The 20750-nt window shown below is 40.6% G+C and overlaps 1 long non-coding RNA gene across 1 annotated transcript in view; it reads right to left on the minus strand.

Moving 5' to 3' along the window:
- Window positions 1-2626: 2626 nt before the first annotated feature.
- The window catches only part of LOC123935058, a 28608-nt gene continuing 10484 nt past the window's right edge, over window positions 2627-20750 (minus strand). The window contains exons 2-3 of the long non-coding RNA XR_006816876.1: window positions 9090-9193; window positions 2627-2837 (exon numbers count right to left, since the gene is read on the minus strand). This is a non-coding gene — a long non-coding RNA (uncharacterized LOC123935058). The remainder of the gene's footprint in view (window positions 2838-9089; window positions 9194-20750) is intronic.

Raw genomic sequence — 20750 nt, forward strand, 5'->3', positions numbered from 1 at the left:
CCTACACATCTTTTATTAAGTTTAGTTCAAGGTAGTTGATCTTCTATGCTTTTGTAAATATATGTTTGAATATCATTTTCTCAGTGTTTATTGAGGGTATGTAGAAATCTAATTGATCTTTTGATGTTGATTTTGTATACTGATTTACTAATCTCTCTGAATGATTGTAAATTTTTATCTGCAGCTTCTTTAGAACTTTCTGCATACACAAGCATATCATCTGCAAATAATAATTTTACTTCTTTTCCAACCCAAAATCATTTTATTTCTTTTTCTTGTCTTACTGCACTGGCTTGGACCTAGAGTACAAAAGTAGTGAGGGGGAAACATCCTTGTCTTATTCCTGAACTCAAAAGGACCACTTTCAACAATTTAACATTAAGCATGACACTGGCTACAGGTTTTGGTATACCATTTATCAGAGTAAAGATATTTCCTTCCATTCCTAATTTACTAAGAGTTTTTAAAATCTTCAATGGATGTTGAACATTATTGAATGCTTTTTCTGTACCTATTAAGATGACCATATCTTTTTTTTTTCCTTTTCTCTCTTAATATGTTAAATTGCATTGTTTGGTCTTCTAATAATAAAACAATCAGGCATTCCTGGGTTTGGTCCTTTTTTTTAATTAAAAAAAAGATTTTATTTATTTGAGAGAGAGAGAGAGAGCACTCCCGCCAATTGGGGGGGGTGCAGAGGGAGAAGCAGATTCCCCGCTGAGCAGGAAGCCAGATGTGGGACTGGATTCCAGGACCCTGGGATTACGACCTGAGCTGAAAGCAGATGCTTCACTACTGTGCCACCCAGGGGCCAGGTCCTGATTTATTTGATCCTGATTTATGATAATTGTTACATACCACTGGATTCAATTTGCTAATATTCTGTTTAGGATTTTTGTACCTTTGTCTATAAGAGATATTAGCCTGTAATTTTCCCTTCTTTTAAAGTCCTTGTTAGATATTGGTATCAAAGATTTGCTGACTTCATAAAACTAGCTGAGGAGTACAACCTCTTTTTTCTTTCTTCCTTTTTACAAACAAAAAAACTGAGGTCCAAGATGTTTAAATAGATTATTTTTCATATCTGTATCATATCCAATTATTTGCTTATAATCATGGTTTGTTGAACCAGCATCTGTATATTCATGTTTCTGATGTTCCACTATCATAAACCTACTGAGAAGAACATCCTGAGTCACATATAGGTTGGCACATGTGACCAATTATTTCCTGAGGATACATTCCTAGAAGTAGAATTCCTGAATGAAGGACTATGTTCCACAGGAAACAGAGGGGGAGTTGGCCCATGACTTGACCTACTTTGGTAGCACTGGCTCACATTTAGGACACTTCCTTATTTCTTAATATCCTTAAAATACTCTTTGACTCTGAGCTATTAGACTTTATCTTTGCTTTTTAGATTTTATGCTTTTAAGTAATTTCTACACCTAACATGGGGCTTGAACTCACAACCCCAAGATCAAGAGTTGCATGCTCCACCAACAGAGCCCCCCAGGTACCTCTAGAATTTAATATGTAATATTTAGTGATCAATTCAGGTCTAAGGAATCACCAAATTACTTAAACTTCCAAATAATTTAGTTTTTTTTCTTAACATTTTTAATGGAAATTTTCAAACACACACAAAAGTATAGAAAATGGTTTAATAAACTCCCATGTTCCTATCACCCAGTGTCAAGAATTATCAACACTTTGCATATCTTGTTTCATCTATAATCCCCCCACATTTTTAATAAGGTTCTTTATTTATTTATTAAAGTTTCTCAGTTGTAACATTTTTTAAAGATTTTATTTATTCATTTTTCAGGAGTGGGGGCATAAACAGGGGGGATAGCAGGCAGAGGGAGAAGCAGGTTCCCCTCTGAGCAAGGAGCCCAATGTGGAACTTGATCTTAGGACCCTGGGATCATGACCCAAGCCGAAGGCAGACATTTAACCAACTGAGCCACCCAGGCATCCCTATTTAAAGATTTTAAGTTATCTCTACACCCATTGTGGTCCTTGAACGCAGAGCCCGGACATGAAGAGTTGCACGCTCCACAAACTGAGTCTGCCAGGTGTCCCTTAACGGAGTACTTTAAGTCAATTAGTAGATATCATATCAAATGGTATGATTTTCTGTACTCCATTCATAGTTATATATCATAGTTATATTTTTCATTCCAAATTTTTTTATCGGGATAAAACCATATAACGTGAAATTTACCATTTTAACCATATTGAAAGGACATATTCAGTTCATTTTATTTGTGCATTTCTCTTTATTCTGGGTCAGTTTTTCCAGAGGTATATCTACTAGTCCTTTGGACAAATTCACATTTGGTTCAGCTGACTGTTCTATTGTTTTTTCTGTTTTCTACTTTATTGATTTCTACTCTTGTCTTTATTAATCCTCCCTTCTATCCTACCTAAATTATTATAGTGGATATTTGCCACATATATTTTCAGTCTTTCTTCACTTTAAATATATGTGCTTTGGCTTTAAATTTGCTTTTGAGTGTTTGAGGTAGATTCTATAAGCTTGGCTGAAAAGCAGATTTTTCATTATCACTCAGTTCTACACGTTTATCCATTTCCAGCAAATGCAGGCACTATTCTGGTGAAGACTCATGGTAGAATTTAGCCTCAAGATGGACATGATTTCTGCAAACTTCCAGATTCACGGCTCTAAACACTTGCCTTTACCCTACCTGATTACTGTATCTTGAGGTACTTGATGTAGAAAATGTTGAAGTTTGGAGTCAGCAGCCAATAAAGAATTCTTGAGATGTCTTTGAGGCAAAAATCTGGTTTTATTAACAATGAACACTGTTATGCTGTAAATAAACAAATAAAAAAAATCTGGTTTTATTAAAGCATGGGGACAGGACCCATGGGCAGAAAGAGTTGCACTGGGGTCATGAGGATTGGCTGATTATGTACTTCCAAGTTGGGAGCTGGTTAGAGAAAGCACAAGTCTCTAAGGAATTTTGAAAGCAGGGTTTCTAGGACCTTGAGGGGACTAGCTATTATTAGGAAAAGATCATTTATTACTGTCTAGTAAAACCCTAGACTTAAGACCCTTCAGATATATATCAGTAGATCATATACTTAGGAAATGACTGCCAACATATATCTAGGGGGTTAAGGATAAAGGAAGTTTCCAAAGGAATTTTTATATGTTAAAGTAGACTTATAAGGTCCTGGGGGAATGGGTTAAGATTGCCTTTGGCCCTTAGCAAAGCATTAACACTGAGGCAGCTGAGTTCCTAGAGAAAGGCCACTCTGCCTGTTTCAAGGACTTGTTGATAGGCTGTAGGCAATAAGTAAATTTAATTTTTTATTTTCCTGTTTCCCACATCAGTACCTCACTTACTTGTTCTGGAAAGAACTACATCACTCCCTTCTATGCTGGGCTGTTCTGAATCCTCCTTTTATAAGGATAAAACTACTTTCAGTAACATATTGATGAAAAATAAGATCCACAAATCTGCTTCAAGTGACACATGTTGCTACACTGCACCAACTAAGCCATCTTCCTCAGTCCAGCTTTTGGGAGTGGGGCACTGGCTGAGCTCTTCAAGTAGTAATATTGTGATTCCAATCTGCATACTGCATTTTGTGTAAAAGTCGACAGTTTGCCTATGTAGAGGTTGGGCAGTTGGATAAAGAGAGGAAGGACATGACTTGGGCATTCGTTCCTAAACTCTGGTTCATTCCCTTCCAAGCTGTGTGAACTTGGGCAAGGTAGTTAACCTCTCTGTGCTTCAGATTTCTCATTGGTACAATGGAGTAGTAACAGGAAGTCCCTCCTAGGGATGTAGTGAGAATTAAATGAATGAATACTCTCAGTATTTATTTTTTAAAATATTTATTTATTTATTTTAGAGAGAGAGAGGGAGGGAGGGAGGGGCAGAGAGAGTCTTAAGCACCACTCCATGCTGAGTGTAGAGCCATATAAGGCTTGAATTCAAAACCCTGAGATCAGGATGTGAGCCAAAACCAAGAGTCAGAAGCTTACTGACTGCGCCACCCAGGGGCCTCATTACTTGCAAAGTGTTCAAAAGAGTACCTGGTGCATTGTAAATGTTGCACCACGGATGATCATCACAACTATACAAAACAGCTCTCTTCAAACTCTGAACAGCCTTGTAGATGGTATTACATAGGCCATTTCAGCCTCTTCACAGGGAATTTCATTAAACTCAGTGGCCTTAGGCTACTTTACAACCCATGTGAAGGAGAGAATAAAAACTTCTAAGTGAGGGTCGCCTAGGTAGCTCAGTCGGTTGAACACTGGATTCTTGGCTCTGGCTCAGCTCATGATCTCAGTGTCATGTGATGAAACCTTGCATTGGGTCTGACATTGGGTCCTGTGTCAGTCCCTATACTGGGCCTACACTCAGAGCTGAGTCTGCTTGAGATTCTCTCTCTCCCTCCCCCACTGCTCCTCCTCACCACTCACTCTCTCTGAAATAAATAAATAAACCAAGTGAAATTAACCAAATAATTCCTTTTAGAATAGGAACTATCTTTGCATTAAGAAGATAGTTGCAAAGGGGTGCCTGGGTGGCTCAGTGGTTTAAGCCTCTGCCTTCGGCTCAGGTCATGATCCCAGGGTCCTGGGATCGAGTCCCACATCGGGCTCTCTGCTTGGCAGGGAGCCTGCTTCCTCCTCTTTCTCTCTCTCTGCCTGCCTCTCTGCCTACTTGTGATCTCTCTCTGTCAAATAAATAAATAAAATCTAAAAAAAAAAAAAAAGAAGATAGTTGCAGGGATGCCTGCTTAGCTCAGAAAGTGAGTGAGTCTGGATGGAGCTCAGATGGTCTGGGACTAGAGGAAGATGGCAGCTAAACTTCGCTGCAGAAACTGCAGAAAACTAACTGCTGAAGGAATGCTGGAGGATTGGAGCCGCTACGCCAAGAAAGTTAAGAAGCCCAAGGGCCGGGCAGGAGGCTGAACAGAAGAGAAGTCTGAGTGAAACTGTCCTGAAATTCTTTTGTATACTTTGCTGATGAGTTAATTTTTTTATTGGTTGACCTTGAGAGAAAATAATTTATTTTAACATGGTTTAGCATAGTATATGCTCAATTAAAATGAAACATCTTTTGGGGCACCTGGGTGGCTCAGTGGGTTAAGCCTCTGCCTTCAGCTCAAGTCATGATCTCAGGGTCCTGGGATCAAGCCCCGCATTGGGCTCTCTGCTCAGCAGGGAGCCTGCTTCCCCCACCCCCCTCTGCCTGCCTCTCTGCCTGCTTGTGATCTCTGTCTGTCGAATAAATAAATAAATAAAATCTTAAAAGAATAAAATAAAATAAAACAACTTTCAAACCCAGAAGGGGATAAAGTGAAAGTGGAATTTTCCCCAACTTCATGCAGTGGTCTGATGTGTGTTCTTCCAGATCTGCTTTTACACAAACACAAACATACTTCCTAAATGCTCTTGTTCTTTTTTTTTTTTTTTTTTAGTAAAATTTGGGTCAGAGCAGGCCCTTGATTCTCACATTCTCTTTCATGTTATCTACTGTGTTAGGATCAACTTCCTTCACTGTCCTGAACCCTAGGCAAGATCCTGCTACCTGCTTTGTGCTAGGTCTTTGGACTAACTCCTTAATTTCTATCAACAGTTAGAGTTTGACATTACTATATTCATTTAATAACATGATTACAACCACTGCTTATGGTGCTTTTACATAGGCAAATGTAAATTTGCCTATGTAAATGTAATTCTCCTTTTACATAGGAGAATTAGGCAATCTCCCTGGTGCTTTTCTTGAATTCACACATCACTTCCTCAGAACAACCCCTTGGAAGTCAATCTCACTATTATCACATGTGGATTTACAGATGAGACTGAAGAGGGCCCAAAAGCTAAACAGGAAAACATTAAGGAGGGAAGTAAACATGTCAGTGGCAGGACTCAGACCTGTAGTGTCACTTTAAGACTTCACAATTATGTTATGAGGACACTCTCACCACAAATGAGGCAACTGAGGCTTTGGAGTACGCAAAGCACAATGAAGCCACTGAGAATCTACCAGTCCTCTCATCTCATGGGTTTATTCCTTTCTGTAAAACACTGATGAAAGCAAGCAAGGAAGCAAAAATCTAAATGAATGGAGAGACATGTAATGTTCATTGACTGGAAGACTTACAGTAAAGATGTCAATTATCTCCAAAGTAATCTGTAGGTTTAACATAATTACTATCAAAATCCCAGGAAGACTTTTTATAGATGCAGACAAGCTTATTCTAAAATTTATGAGGAAAACCAAAGTAACTATGATAGCTAAAACAATTTTGGGAAAGAACAACAAACTGGGGAGAATCACTCTATTCAATGGTAAGACATATAGCTATAGTAGATTGAGACAGTGTGATATTACAGAAATGACAGAAATAGATCACAGAAAACGGAGAACCCAGAAATAGACCAATACAAATATGTTCAACTGATTTTTTAAAAGACTTAATTTATTTGTCAGAGAGAAAGGCAGACAGCCCAAGCAAGGGGAGCAGCAGGCAGAGGGGGAGGGAGAAGCAGGCTCCCCACTGAGCAAGGAACCCAACACAGGACTTGATCCCAGGAATCTGTGATCATGACGTAAGGGGAAGGTTGACACTTAACCAACTGAACCACCCAGGTAACCACCAAATGATTTTTTTTAAGTTTACTTATTTTTTTGGTAATCTCTACACCCAACATGGGACTCGAACTCATGACCCCAAAACCAAGAGTCACATGCTCTTCTGACTGAACCAGTCAGGAGCCCCTCCAACTGATTTTTGATAAAGGTGTAAAAAATATTAACTAAGAATTGAGAAATATTCTTGTAAAAAGAATTCTGTAAAAAGATTCAAGAAGAACACATTTTTCAAAAAATGGTGCATGAACAACTAGACACCCATCAAGAACAACAAAAAAATTAACTTCAACTTGAAACTCACACCAGATAGAAAAATTAACTGAAAATGAATCATGGGCTTAAGTGTAAAACATAAAACTACGAAACTTTTAGCAGAAAAACTAAGAGAAAATCTTGGGACCTAGATCTTGCCAAAACATTTTTAAACAAGACACCAAAACACATGACATCCATAAAAGAAAAGACATTATAAACTGGACTTCACCAAAATTAAAAACTCTTGCGCTATCACAGATGCTGTTAAGAGGATGAAAAAACAAGCTACATGCTAGGAGAAAATAATTGCAAACCACATATCTGACAAAGGATTGGTATTCAGAATATATAAAGAACTCTCAGAACTGAATAGTAAAAACATCAAATGATGCAATTTGGAAATGAGCAAAAAACATTAAGAGAATTGCACCAAAGAGAGTATACAGATGAAAACCAGCACATGAAAAGACGTTCAACATCATTAGTCTTTAGGAAAATGCAAATTAAAACCACAAGAAGCTCCCATTATACACCCAACAGAACAGCTAAAATATAAAATAGTAGTATCAAATGTTGGCAAAGACCTGGAAAATGGGAACTTTCATACAGTGAAATTGGAAATATAAAATGGTAAGACTCTTAAAATCATTCTGGCAGTTTCTTGCAAAACTCAATATGCACTTACCATGTAACCCCATAAGTACATCCTTGGGCATTTATCCAAGAGAAATGCAAATACATTCACACAAAAAGCTATATGCAAATGTTCATAGCAGCTTTCTTCATAATTGTAAACCAGGAAACAACCCAAATGTCCTTCAGTTAATGACTAGATAAACAAATTCTGGTATATTTATCCAATGGAATACTACTCAGCAATAGAAAAGGACAAGCTACTGATACACACAGCAGCCCAGATGGACCTCAAGGGCATTTCAATTAGTGAAAGAAGTCAATTCCCAGATGTATGTACTATTATGTACTATTATGTACTATTGGATTGCATTTACATACCATTCTTGAAATGCCCAAGAGACTGAGAAAAGATTAATCATTGCCAGGGTGTAAGGATGGAGCAGAGGGTATAAATATAAAGGAGTAGCAAGAGAACACTTCTGAGATAACAGAACAGTTTTATATCTTGACTGTGGTGGTTACACAAATGTATACCTAGAATAAAACTGTACAGAACTACACATACACATCCACACACACATAAATGCATATAAAAATGATGAAAACTGAAAAGAGTCTATGGTCCAGTTAACAATATTGTACCAATATAAATTCCCTGGATTTGATATTGTACTTTAATTACATAATATACCACCACAGACAGGATCTTGGTGACAGGTACTTAGGTCTCTATGCACTACTTTTGCAATTTCATGTGAGTCTTTAATTATTTAACAACAAAATGTTCAAAAAAAAGTCACTATGGGTTTCCAGAGTTTCACAAAGTAGCGTTAGTATATTTAATTACTAGGCTCATTCTGTGTAAGTTGCTTTCCACACATAGCTGGAGCAATTTAAAAATTCCCCTCCTTTTGGCAAGTTTTACAAATATGTGCTCAAAGGAAGTGTCCTACTACTTCTTTTTAAAATTCTGAGAGTTAGGGATGCCTGGGTGGTTCAGTTGGTTAAGCGTCTGCCTTCCTCTCAGGTCATGATATTTGGGTCCTGGGATCGAGCCCAGCATTGGGCTCCCTGCTCAGCAGGGAGCCTGCTTCTCCCTCTCCCTCTGTGCTCTCTCTCTCTTTCAAATAAATAAATAACTCCTTAAAATAAAATAAAATTCTGAGTTATTTTTATGATACATTTTAAAGTAACATTACATGCACATGGTAAAAAGATATTACTAATATTTTTTAGACCCTAAATAGCTTTTGCTTATGTAGGTTACAGATCTACAAACATTTACTGTATTGGAACTCAAAATTGAAAATATCTAAAAATATTTATTAATTCATCATAAATAATAAGTGACTATTAACATAAATAATATATTTTTACTCATTAACATAATAATATATTTTGTTAAAATAACCGTATTTTCCAAAATAAAAATAATTTAGAAATGTTTTATATATTTGAGACAGACAAATATATATATTTTGCTTCTGCATTGTGATATGGTTGTTTCGGTTGAAGTATAAGAAAAAAAACTAACCTTATGGAAATATGTACCTGGAAACAGGAGGATTTCCCAGATCTTTGAAAGGGTCTCAGGTGTCAACTGTCTCCAGAGTCATCAGACCACACTTGGAGAACCACAGTGCTGGGGATACATACTGAGGTATTTACAAAGGAAATGTTAGAATGTCTGCAACTTGAATTAAAATACTCTGAAACATATACATAGTACACATACACACACACACACACACACACACACACGTCAGTTCTCATTATACATGGTAGTTATATTCAATAATGTCACCACAAGCAGTGAATTAGCAAATACTTAGCCATTGTTCCTAGTGAAAATGCTGATTGAGTTTCCTGCAAGCCCCTGGTCACATTCCCATCAACCAGCCAATACATAACCTTGTTTCACTTGTATTTCTCTTTATTTTTTTAAGATTTTATTTATTTACTTGACAGAGATCACAAGCAGGCAGAGAGAGGAGGAAGCAGGCTCCCTGCTGAGTAGAGAGCCCGATGCAGGGCTCCATCCCAGGACCCTGGGATCATGACTGAGCCCAAGGCAGACGCTTAACGGCTGAGCCACCCAGGTGCCCCGCCCTTTATGTTTCTTAAATTAATGACTTATATGCAGCATTTATTTATAATAAAATACTAGCTGAGAAGGGTTTAACATTTTCCTGACCCTGGATAACATGACCTTAAACTGCTCTGGCTCTCAGCTTTACAAAAACGTTGTCTATTGCACTTTAAAAAATTCCATTGTTATCTCATGAATCCACAAATATAGCTGCTTTTCCATCTTTTCCACAGCTTCATCACACACAATACTATTTAAGCACTTCTGAAGTGGCATCACATATAGATCAAAAAATTTCTTTTTCTAGATGTACTGCATTGTTAATTCAATAAATTTTCTAAAAAAGATTTTATTTAGTTGTCAGAGAGCACAAGCAGGGGGAGTGGCAGGCAGAGGGAGAAACAGGCTCCCCAGTGAGCAAGGAGCCTGATGTAGGACTCCGACCTAGGACCCTGGGATCATGGCCTGAGCTGAAGGCAGATGCTTCACCAGCTAAAACACCCAGGCATCCCTAATTCAATAAATTAAACTCACAGTCAACAGCACTACAACTCATGCATGAATGAAGCTTATCTTGTGCAAGCATTTTCTCTTTAAGGTATATCACAGTCTTCTTACTGTAACAGTTATGGACCCCTGTCCCCTCCCTTACATTCATTGAGGAATATGGCATCTCAATTTATTTCCACTTCTCCAACCCCAAGTTTTCCCATTATCTTCAGTGATTTCAATTTCACATTTTTACTCATCTAACAGCCTGGCCTCTTATTCCCTGATCCTCTTATCTCCAATGACTCTCCTCCATAGTCATACCTTGAACTTTGTGATCATCTAAAATTTCTTTACCCTTGAAACAATGAACTTAAATTTACTACTATCTCTCTAGTTCATTCCCTCTCTGATCTTGAAGGTCTGAGATGGTTTCCTTCATACCTGGTGCCTTACTGGGAATACCTGCAATGCTAGGCACAGCTGGGCTGCTTTCTCTCTCTCTCTCTCTCTCTCGCTCTGTCTATATTGTCTCATGTTCTCTTCATGTGATCTCTCCAGCAGGGCGATCAGACTTCTTACATGATTGCTCAGGGTTCCAAAAGAGCAAGGCAGAATTTGCAAGGCTTACGACCTACCCTTAGAAGTCAGGCTGCATCATTTCCATGCATTCTATCAGTTAAACTTATTTAGAAGACCCACCTGATTCAAGAAAAAGTGACAACACAGGGGAATGATTGTTGGGACAAATGGTTAAAAGGAGCCACATGTTAAAGTCTACCACAGCCGTGCACTCCTCAGTCCACTGCAGTCTGGCAATACTCCTTGTCACTCCACTGTAATCACAATCTCTGAGGTAAAGACCTCTTAGTTCTTAAATCCAGTGCATACTTCTCAGTACTTACTTTGCTTGCTTTTCCTGCTGAATTGGGCCCTAATGACCACTAACTCTTTTCTGAAACTCTCCTCCCCTGGCTTCTATATGCCACTTTTTTTTTTCTTGGTGTGCCTTTAATTTTTTTGGCTATTTCTCAGTCTCCTGAAGTGACTCATTTCTTATGTTCTCCCCTTAACTAGTGGGCTTTGTTATCAATTCTCTTCTCACTCTTCACATGCTATCTGGTTACATCACCCACACATACGGCTTTATCTATTGTCTACTGAGGATTCCTCAATATTGGTCCAGTCCTCCAGACTCATATGTACTCTGACATGGATGACACCTCAAATGTGGCCAAAGCCAAATTCATCTTCTGCCTTAAACTTGCTCTCTTTCTTATAGCTTCTATCCTATATTGACCATCCTTCCAGATGGCCAAGGAAGAAACTTGGAAGTGATCCTTAAGTCTACTCTCTCTCAAATCCTCCCTCATATATTTTGTTACCAATCCCTGACCATTCAACATGCTATGAAGCTCCTCAATTTATCCACTCTTCTCCATCGCAGATACTAGATCTGGCAGAGGACTGAGTATGGGTCTTGGCCTGTTATAAGGATCTATGATTTATATAGAAATTATAGTTTACTGCAATAAACTCAAATAATGTTTCTAGATTTTTAAAAAGATTTTATTTATTCATTTGAGAGAGAGAGAGAGAGAGAGAGAGCAGGGGAGGGTGTCAAGGAGAGGGAGAAGCAGAGCAGGGAGCCCGACACAGGGCTCAGTCCCAGGACCCTGGCATCATGACTTGAGCCAAAGGCAGACACTTACCTGACTGAGCCACCCAGGTGCCCCTCAAAAAAAAATTTAAAGATTTTATTTTTAGGTAATCTCCACACCCTACATGGGGTTTGAACTTACAACCCCAAGGTCAAGAGTCACATGCTTTACTGACTGAGCCAATCAGGCTCCCCTCAGATAATGTTTTTTAAAAGCAGAGGTGACCAAGAGATATCAGGATAGGGAATATTTAAAGAGTAAAGCTTCTCATGGAAAGAGGCACTCAGATTGGTGGTAGCAGGATTCTGCCTGTTCACAATGAAGTTATTTTCAGCTCATGGGAAAGCCCAACAAGGGACTTATCAGGCTTCTCCTGAAACTGTCATCCTGAAACTTCATCATGTTTAGCTTATCTGGTTATAAAAACTGCTTTCATCAAGCCATATCATCAGGAACTAATATCAGGATCCTGGGTATAATTTCTTACTACCCCATTAGAACATTCTTGCCATATTGGAAACAGGTTATATAAATGTGACCAGTTTCTGGCTTTCACTAAATGACCAAGTAGCTTCTATCAAACCCACCTACCCTCAAATGTAACAATATACTCTGGACAAGATAGTAAAAAACAACTACCTCAAAGTGCTGACAACCCAAAGCAGGCAGAAACTAGAAGAGAATCTATACTTAAAAGATAGGATTAGGATCAGAATTAGGTGGTATTCCCATTCTTTAAGGTTTTTAGCTACAGGGCAGGCCTTAATCAGTGGGTAAAACTGAATCTCTACCAGAAGGTAGAATTTGGGATTTCAGCATCTGAAATATGTGGGGGTAAAATCCTGGAGTGAAGAGATCCTGACAGGTGGAGCCCTAAATTCTTTGTATAAACTCTGTCCAAATCTCTGGTTGACCTGTGAACGATGCATGCATGGGGCAGTCTCCAAACAGCCCCTAAATCTAAAAGTACTGAATTGAAATTTCAGCTGTTGCTTACTACCAGGGAGATTGACTATGGAATTTTAGCTCAGTCAAGTTAACTGCCTGTTAAAACAAACAAAAATCAGGGGTGCCTGGGTGGCTCAGTGGGTTGAGCCGCTGCCTTCAGCTCGGGTCATGATCTCGGGGTCCTGGGATCCAGTCCCACATCGGGCTCTCTGCTCAGCGGAGAGCCTGCTTCCCTTCCTCTCTCTCTGCCTGCCTCTCTTGTGATTTCTCTCTGTCAAATAAATAAATCTTTAAAAAAAAAACAAACAAAAATCAATACTCTTCAGAGGGACATAATGGAATCTAAATTCTCTACAACATGTCTTCTATGATGTCTATGAGACAAATCAAAATGACTGGGTATGTCAGAAATAGAAAATGTGACCCATACTGAAGGAGAAAGTCAATGCTCTCCCCTTAATTAGTGGGCTTAGTTGCTGTATCAGCTGATCAATAAATTGATCAACCATTTGATCACTATTTATTCATCACTCTTGACAATCTAGATGCTGGAATTAACAAGACTTTTTTTTTTTAGATTTGTTTCTTTATTAGAGAGAGAGAGAGAATAAGAGAGAAAGAGAGGGGCACCTGGGTGGCTCAGTGGGTTAAAGCCTCTGACTTCGGCTCAGGTCATGATCCCAGGGTCCTGGGATGGAGCCCCGCATCTGGGCTCTCTGCTCACTGGGGAGCCTGCTTCCCCTTCTCTCTCTCTGCCTACTTATGATCTCTCTCTGTCTGTTAAATAAATAAATAAAATCTTAAAAAAGAGAGAGAGAGAGAGAGTGGTGGGAGGGGGGAGAAAAGGGAGAGAATCCCAAGCAGACTCCTCACTGAGCAGGCAGCCTGCCACAGGGCTTGACAGAACAGAGGGGGGCCTCAACAGGGACAGCTCATGGGGTGGGGCTTGATTCCACAGCCTATGAGACCATGACCCAAGCAGAAATCAAGTTGGACACCCAACCAACTGAGTCACAGGCACCCCTGGAATTAACAGGACTTCTTAAGCAGCTATCATAACTATGCCCAAGAACATAGTGGAAAATATGCTCATTATGAAGAGTGACCAGTTGTATTCCATCCAGGTAAAGATAACCAGCCTGCAGATATGGGGAACTTGTTCAAGGTCTAGAAGAAACATGACAAGCCTGGCTAGGAGCTAACCCACTGACATCACCTTAGTTCAGATACTTATTATTTCTCATGTTGGCTATTAAAATAGTCTCATAAATCATCTCTTTGCCTTTCGTTGCTTTTTAGTATGACCCCCACCTCAATACACACAGAGACTCTAAACACATCTACACTGATTCCAGAAATAACTTTTAAAACACAGCTTTAATCAAGGCTTTAATTGCAAGGGACAGAAACACAAGTTTAATTTGAACAAAAGAGGAAATTTATTGGAATTCTCATATAATCTTAGGAAGGACATGGATGTAATTGGGCCTCAAGGGCAATTAAGACCAGAGACTTGAACACTGATAGGAATCTAGTGCTCATCCTGCATGTTGATTGCATTCTCTCAGATAAACTTCCTCCCTGTGGCTGTTAAAGGGCCTACGAGCAGTTCCTGGCCACATATCTCCCAGCTACACCACAAACGTGGGTCACAATATTTTCTCCCACTTAAGTCAGAAAATAATTGAAGAGAAGTATTTTGATTGTTCTGATCTAGATCACATGCCCATATATCAACTAATGAAATCAACTATCTTTAGAAGCTTCTGTTAGAACTGCATGGCTGAGGGCCACCTGGGCGGCTCAGTTAGTTAAGCACTTGCCTTCCAATCAGGTCATGATCTAGGGGTCTGGAATCCAGCCCCACATCGGGCTCCACTTAGCGGGACTCTGCTTCTCCCTCTCCCTTTGCCCCTCCCCCTGATCATGCTCACTCTCTCGATCTCTCTCTCTCACTTGCTCTAAGTAAATAAACACAATATTAAAAAAGAATTGCATGACTGGGGCGCATGGGTGGCTCAGTCAGTTAAGTGTCTGCCTTTGGCTCAGATCATGATTCCAGGATCCTGGAATCCAGCCCCACACAAGCAGGGAGACTGCTTCTCCTCCTGCCCCTTTCCCGGCTTATGCTCTTTCCCTCTCTCTTTCTAGCTCACTCTCTCTCAAATAAGTAAAATCTTAAAAAAAAAAAAAAAAGAACTGCATAGCTGGACAGGAAAGAAGCAGCACCCACCCCTGCCAAAACAGAGGGTTTTCTTTCCAGGGCAAGGGAAAGACATTGGGAAAACAATAAAGATCTACCAGATCTCCTATGTTCTCTATCTTTTTTTTTTTTAATTTGACAGACAGAGATCACAGGTAGACAGAGAGGCAGGCAGAGAGAGGGGAAGGGAAGCAGGGCCCCTGCTGAGCAGAGAGCCTGATGCGGGGCTTGATCCCAGGACCCTGGGATCATGACCTGAGCCGAAGGCAGAGGCTTTAACCCACTGAGCCACCCAGGTGCCCCCTGTGTTCTCTATCTTAACTTCCATGCAATCATTCACGGCAGAGTCCTGGAATTTCTCTTATAGCAGAGACTGCTAGTTGTCCCCAGTATCTGTTCTCCCCTTTCCTCCACCAGGCATTCTGCTGCTTGGGACATGAATGTGATGGCTGGAGCTCTATCTTTTATCATGAAGCAAAGTCTCACAATGTGGAGATGATAGGATATTAAGCCCTTCAGGATTTAACACGAAAGAGAAATGAATTTCTATCCTGTTCAATTGTTATTTGGGATGTCTGATAACGCACAGCTGAAACTGATCCTAACTGACAACCCACTCACTTGCCAATGTTATCGAGGCAAAATAATCTAGAAATTAAGAGTGAACCAGGTTAGGGTACCCTAGAACCAACCACCTAGGCTTGAATCTATGCTCTGTAGTTTCTGAGCTTGGTGATCCTCAGCAAATTGCTTTATCTCTCTATACCTCAGTTTCCTCATGTATAAAATGAGGTTAGTAACATTATATCAGAGGTTGGTTATGGGAATTATGGAAGATAATTCACATAAGCACTGAGAATAATGCGTGGCATATAAAGTGCTCAATGAGTGTTAGCTACCATTTTCAATGCCTGCCAATTTTACCTATTAAAGATCTTAAAAGACAGTCCCTACCTTCACTGCCCATGAGCCATTTTATTCCACTCAAATGAGCCCTGCTTCAGTCCCATTCCTCCACAGCATCTCTACAATGTCTCAGCCTTGCCCATCTAGAGCACCCAATCTGTTCAGGTCATTCCTGTTGTTGGGTCCCCCCCAAATTGGGTACCCCAATAATGGGTCCATGATTAAAGGAGCAAGACTGATACTGAAAGACCCCCTTCCTCCTCGCTGAGGGCTTTTTCCAGAGTGCTGAAACAAGGCCGCCACGCCAGAACAAACAGCTATGTCTTTGCCTTGAACCCAACGCCTGACTGTGCTTAATTTAAATAGACCAATCAGGTTCCTGTAACTAAGCATCTGCTTCTGTAAGTCCGCCTCCCGCTCCCCCGCTCTATCCCCCCTTTCCGCCTTTGCCTTCGCGCGCACGGGTCCTCCAAAGCCAATCCACTAAAGCCAAGTATGCCTTTTTCAAATGTTCAAACTGTCAGCCAATCAGCCCCGCCTCACCCAAAACTTGTTTGTACCTATCTATAAAAACCCTGCACCACCCCAGCCTGGTGTGCTCAGCTGGCAGGAGCTGCTGACCACCCGCAGGCGCCCGCGTTACAATAAAGATCCTCTTGCTATTTGCATCCTGTGGCAGTGTTGAATTCTTGGGTACGGGGATCCGCGGGTCTTAAAATACAAAGCGAAGGTCAAGCAAAGCTTTATTTCGCGCCAAGCATCAGGAATCAGACCGATCGTCAAACAGACCTGGCAGGGTTGCCCCTTACAGAGGACGACCCCTCCCTGCTTTCCAGACTAACTTTTATAGAGCAAAGGCCATGTGGTTGGGCCTGGCCACACACAGGTGGCTAATTGAATTACAATTCACCCCACAGTAGCCATGGAAACTAGCCCATCACCTTGGTAGCTAGGAGACAGTATGCGCCCCCACTGATTGAATGTCTCCACCTGGCCTTACCCACCCTTGTACTTGGATTTTGTTACCTGGGACTGGTTTCCGGGACTTGTTAAGTAAGTTCCCCTGGGGGTGGGGGCAAGGTCAATCCAAGGTTTTTGTTCGTTTTTTTAAAATATTTTGTTTATTTATTTGACAGAGAGATCACAAATAGGCAGAGAGGCAGGCAGAGAGAGAGGAAGGGAAGCAGGCTCTCTGCCCAGCAGAGAGCCCGATGCAGGGCTCGATCCCAGGAGCCTGAGACAATGACCTGAGCTGAAGGCAGAGGCTTAACCCACTGAGCCACCCAGGTGCCCCGGTGAACCCAAGTTTTACAACAAAATGACGGTTCAACCGGGGTGGGGCTGCTCTGGCTGAATAGGCCCTTAATTTTTTTGTTTTGTTTTGTTTTTTGAAGATTTTATTTCTTTATTTTAGAAAGAGAGATCACAAGCAGGGGGAGGGACAGAGGGGAAAGGAGAGAGAGAGAATCTCAAGCAGACTCCCCACTGAACATGTGGGGATCCACCTCAGGACCCTGAGATCAAGACCTGAGCCAAAACCAAGAGTCAGATGCTTAACTGACTGAGCCATCCAGGTGCCCTGAGTCACACCTATTTTAAACTTTTTTTTTTTTTCTGTTTTAAACTTCTTGATGACTCCCCATTATCTACAGAATGAAGCCTTAACTCCTTAGCCTGGTGACTAAGGGGGTGTGGGTGTGTGTGTGTGTGTGTGTGTGTGTGTGTGTGTGTGTGTTTTGCCTTTTGGATGAGGGCTTTCTGGGCTTATTTCCCGTCACTCCTCCACCATCAACCACACCCTGGCTGCACTCAACTTTTCTCAACCACCATCTCCTTATCTGCCTCAAAAATATCACCCAACCTCCAATCCCCCTCTCCTGAACTCTTTCCTCCCTTGCTTCTGTGGCAACACATTCTCCTGGTTTTCTTCTAATATCCCTGTCTATTCCTTTTCCATCTTTTTCATGGGCTTCTCATTCTATAGCCCCTTGGTGAGTGTCAGGGTTCCCTTGTTAGTCCACTCCCAATCTCACCGCAGGTCTTCTCCCTGAGTGATGGCATCCACTGTCAGGCTCTCAAGTTCTACCTATATGCAGTGACTCCCAGATCTTCACTCCTAACCCTTTGCCTGAGCTCTGGTCTCACACATCACATGAATATTACCTCCTGAAGATCAGAGAGACAAACCCTTATAGTGTCCAAGACAGAACTCATCTCCTCCACCCCAAACTTGTTTTTCTTTTTTTTACTCTGAATCTATTGGTAGCACCACTAGTACCCAAGCCAGAAACCTGGATCTTCTCATTCTCTCTTATTCTCTACATCTAATAAATTCCCAAATCCTGCCAATTCCACATCCTCTGTAACTCTCCAATCTGTCTTCTCTGCTCTATATTCACTGCCATTGCCCTAGTCTGGCTCTCATCCTCTCTAGCATGGACTCAGCAAGAGTCCCCTCTCTACCTCCAGTCTGTCATGCCTCCAATCCAACTGACAATCTGAGTTACCTACCTACAGTGAAAATCTTATCATGCTACTGCCCTGCTTGAAACTCTTCACTGGTTCCCACTTACTGGTTCCCAATTACTACCCATTCACCCCCGTGGTTGTTAAATACCTACCATGCACCAGGAACTATACTAGGTATTAGGAATACAATGTTGACTATAAAATGGCCCTTGCCTTTTAAGGAATTTGGCATCTACCTGGGAAGACAGATACATAACCACATATCAATAGCGTAATGTGATAAGTCCTGTGATACATTCACAGAGCATCACAGAAGTATAAGAGAGCGAAGTCTTGTGTCTTCCTAACCTTTGTATCCCCAACATTTGGTACCAGGTCTGATTCAGTAGAGAATTGTTTTTGAAGTGAACAGATGATCTTCTCTGAGCCTCAGTTTCTTTCCATGTAAAATGGTTCACAGGTCACATATCAAATAAATGCAGTCAATGGGTCTTGTTTAGACCCTAATTTGAATAAAGTAAATTCAATTTTTAACAAAAAGACAACTAGGTAAATTTAAACACTGGCTAGATATTTAATGATCTTTAGGTACTATTACTTGTTTGTTTTTTTAGTATTGTCATGGCTCTGTGGTGTGTTAAAAGGTTCTTACCTTTGAGAGGGATTAAAGAAAATATTTTAAAATGAAAGAATGCAATGAAATGTGAAATTTGCCTGAAAATAATCCAGGGGTATCGAGTAGGGGTATAACTGAAGTACAGCTGGCCACACCTATGTTAATAATTGCTGAAGCAAAAATAGTAGTAGTAATAGTAGTAGTAATTGCTGAAGCAGAGTGATGGATAAAGTAAATGACAAAATTAATCTCTCAGGGTTTTGTGGCAATTCAATGAAGTGATTGTATAAAATTTCTGATATAGTGCTTGCTGTCTCAAAAAATGTTAATTTTGCTTCTCCCCTCAGCCATTTACCGCCATCTATGGGGGCACAGCAGAAGAAACAGCAAGTCAGTGGTGTGGGAATTGGAAACCCAACATCAGAAGAACTGACATATTTAGCCTCATTTCTCTCCTCTGCTCAGTAAAGATAGAGTAGCTAAGAGCACCAAAAGGTTCCCAAGCAGCCTTGAGCTGGAATGGCAGTGTTCCAAGATCAGGAGAACACAGGGAAAGAAATCGTGGCTTGAACTTCTCTGGAAGACAGAAAAACTGCTTCAGATCTAAAGAAGTCTTGGATGGAAAGGGCTGTCTTTTCCTGGGCTGCTTAAATTCCTTGGCAATACTGCCACCAGGTGGCTCACTAGCATATTGCCTTACTTTCCCGGATGCAGTCAGCTCTCCTGGTTCAACACTAATAATTCTGGAAGGGAAGAGTCACTCTCAATGAAATGTTCCTTGAACTGCTCAAAGTTGAGCATATCATGTCATATCATATCCCTCATATCAACAATGAACAAAAAATAGTTGAGCAGATAAACAGAATTAAATATGTAAACAGTAAGTTAAAATAGCTACCTTCCCACCACTATAAAACTAATAGTTATTTAACATTTTTTGTGCACTTAATATATGCCAGGAATTTATCTAAGTCCTTTATGTATATATGCATTAACTCATTTAATTATTCTTTCAAAAAGATTTTATTTATTCATTTGAGAGAGACAGAGAGAGCATGAGCAGAGGGGAGAGGCAGAGGGAGAGGAAGAAGCAGAAACCCTGCTGGGCAGGGAGCCTAATGGGGGACTCAATTCCAGGACCCTGGAACCATGGCCTGAGCCGAAGGCAGACGCTTAACCAACTGAGCCGCCCAGGCATCTCTAACTCATTTAACTCTTAACAACAAATCCATGAAGGTTGTATTAGATAATATTATCCTCCTGTTACGAATGAAGCGACAGAGACACAGACAAGCTAGGTAAGTTGGCCAAGGTCACAGAGTTAGGAAATGCTAGGTAGAACTCAAATTCAAGCCTAACCTGGGTCCAGAGCCCATGCTCTAGTTAAAAAAATACTACTGGGGTGCCTGGATGACTCAGTCAGTTAAGTGTCTGCCTTTGGTTTAGGTCATGATTTCAGGGTCCTGGGATTGAGCCCCATGTCAGGCTCCCTACTCAGTGGGGAGTCTGCTTCTCTCTATCCCTCTAGCCCTGCTTGTTCTCTCTCTCTCTCTCTCTCAAATGAATAAATAAAATCTTAAAAAAATACTACTAAACCCACACTATTTCCCAATGCATGTTTGATGACTGAATAAATAAAAACCTTGGACCTCTGAAATCCAAGGAGAGAAAAGCTCAGGTAATAGAATCTCATAGTCAGAGGTTAAACTGATCAAGACCTTATCCTTCTGAATCTCACCTAGTCCCTGGAATTTTCTCTGCTGGATCACGACCTCTTTCACACCCTTTGCTCCCAAAAAGAGTGCTCTCCTTTTAATGTGTTGTCTTAGAT

The sequence above is a fragment of the Meles meles genome, chromosome X, assembly GCF_922984935.1.
Source record: "Meles meles chromosome X, mMelMel3.1 paternal haplotype, whole genome shotgun sequence".
NCBI lineage: Eukaryota > Metazoa > Chordata > Mammalia > Carnivora > Mustelidae > Meles > Meles meles.